Below are 1,891 nucleotides of genomic sequence, written 5' to 3' on the forward strand. Positions count from 1 at the left end.
CATATGTGTTTTCTTATCCGTGTGATAGCTGCTGGGTGCACGCTTGTTTGCAGGCCCGGAGGCAATGGTAGGCTGGTTGTAGATATGGTGAATCGCTTCAGTATGGAGAATGATGTTTGGAGCCTTTCTGAATTTCATTGAGAGCTTCAAGGTGCTATGGAAGGATGAAGTGATGAAGATCTCCCCAAATAAGAAATTGTGGTTAGAAAAAGGAAAAGTTTCAAATATCAAACAAGCAATGGAACTTGATGAGGACAAGGTCTTGAAATGGCATCCAGAGGGGAGGAAGGGCTCTGAAGAGGAGGAAATTGATGAGCTGGGGGAATGTGCACTGTGGGGGGTGCCTCATTCACAAAATTGACTCTTTCTGGGGTTCTGGTTGCAAGGCGAACTGGAGAAGAATTGAATTACACTCATTAGTTAGGTTCAAAGCTGACCTTTGGGAGAAATTTGAATCTGTTCTCACCCAGTTCCCTTGGTGACCAGAGTTGTGGAGAGAACTGACTTTGTGATGGAGGTGCTGCAGTACTTGTTCAAGCATCTGAGTGTTCAGTTTCCTGCCACAAAGATAAGGTGATTCTCGGGGTAGGCATCTGAGGGCATGTAGGCCGCCTCTGGGAGTTGGGAACAGTGGGGGAAGTTCTAGATGTAAAACTAGCCTGCACAGAGGATCAGAGACAGGAACACCCTCTGGGCCAAGTCAGCGCACTTGTTGTCATAGAAACAGTGACAACAGAAACTGTCTTACAAGGAAAAAGAGGTTAGCTCTAACATAGACAGAAGGCCTCTCTCGATGGTGGCTTCCCAGCACATTCTGTATTGTTACATGTTTCAATGAGATCATTCTTTGTTTGTTTTCACAAAACCATTTACTTTTTATGAATGCAAGAAGGTTGGTTACAAAATACACATCAGAGCTTTGTAAGAGATGGCAGTATAAAGCGATTTTCTCATCTGCGTTCCACATTCCTACTTTCTAGGGCACAGAAGAGAGGAAAGAACTCTTGACTTGTAGCCAAATACTATTAACAGTGAAACACAAATGTACAAGCTGAATTTAGATCGTAGGAGCCGTTGGACAGCTGGGTGAAGGCTGTGGTTTTCCTTAAACATTAAAGAGCATGAGCAGACACATTTATGTGTTTGTAATTCACAGTGCACAAGATCAGTCAGTTGAAAAACAAAATCGTGGCTAACTGTTAGGCTGCGATCACTCTGTTAGAGTTCAGTGCCCCACAGGGGCCAGGGGCCGGCAAGAATTACCACTGGGGTCCAGGAGAACATTGCCCACCGCGGCTCTTCCCAGCCACCGTTGCTCCGTGGAAGGATTTAGCAATGTAGGCCCAAAGCCGGGCCCTGGCTGGTGCTTGCTAGGCACTGATATGCCGGTGTCCAGGCAGAGCTGATGTGTGGCTCCCAACACGCACCTCCAATCACTGTTGTCGCGGTCACTGCTCTCACTGGGCTTCTCTGCCCTCACTCAGCCTGCTGAATGTTCTCCCAGTTGATCTCCTTTTCTCCATTCTGTTTTGGACTTTGGAACATTAGCCTCCAAAGTTAACACTCAGGGCATTCTTGGCCATGAGCCAAGCATTTCCTCCACCTTTTTGGACACAACAGCTATTTGAGCTGCAGGAAAGAGTTCTCTGCCTCTCTTGGAGTGAGATGTGACAGTGGGCAAGGATTTGCCTGAGGAGACTGGCAGGTGCAGGTTCTGGCGGGTGTGCTCACCTCCAGAAGAGGCTGGGTCAGTTACCCGAGGCTACCTCTTTCAGACAGAGAGCCACAGGCACGGCAACATGGGGTTGCGTGTTCTTGATTTGTCTGGTGGGAGGGCAACCTGTTTTCATGTTGTTTTAGACACTACTGGTTTGTCCTGTATTATGGCAGG

Source organism: Octodon degus, unplaced genomic scaffold, assembly GCF_000260255.1.
Source record: "Octodon degus isolate 3935 unplaced genomic scaffold, OctDeg1.0 scaffold00129, whole genome shotgun sequence".
Lineage (NCBI taxonomy): Eukaryota > Metazoa > Chordata > Mammalia > Rodentia > Octodontidae > Octodon > Octodon degus.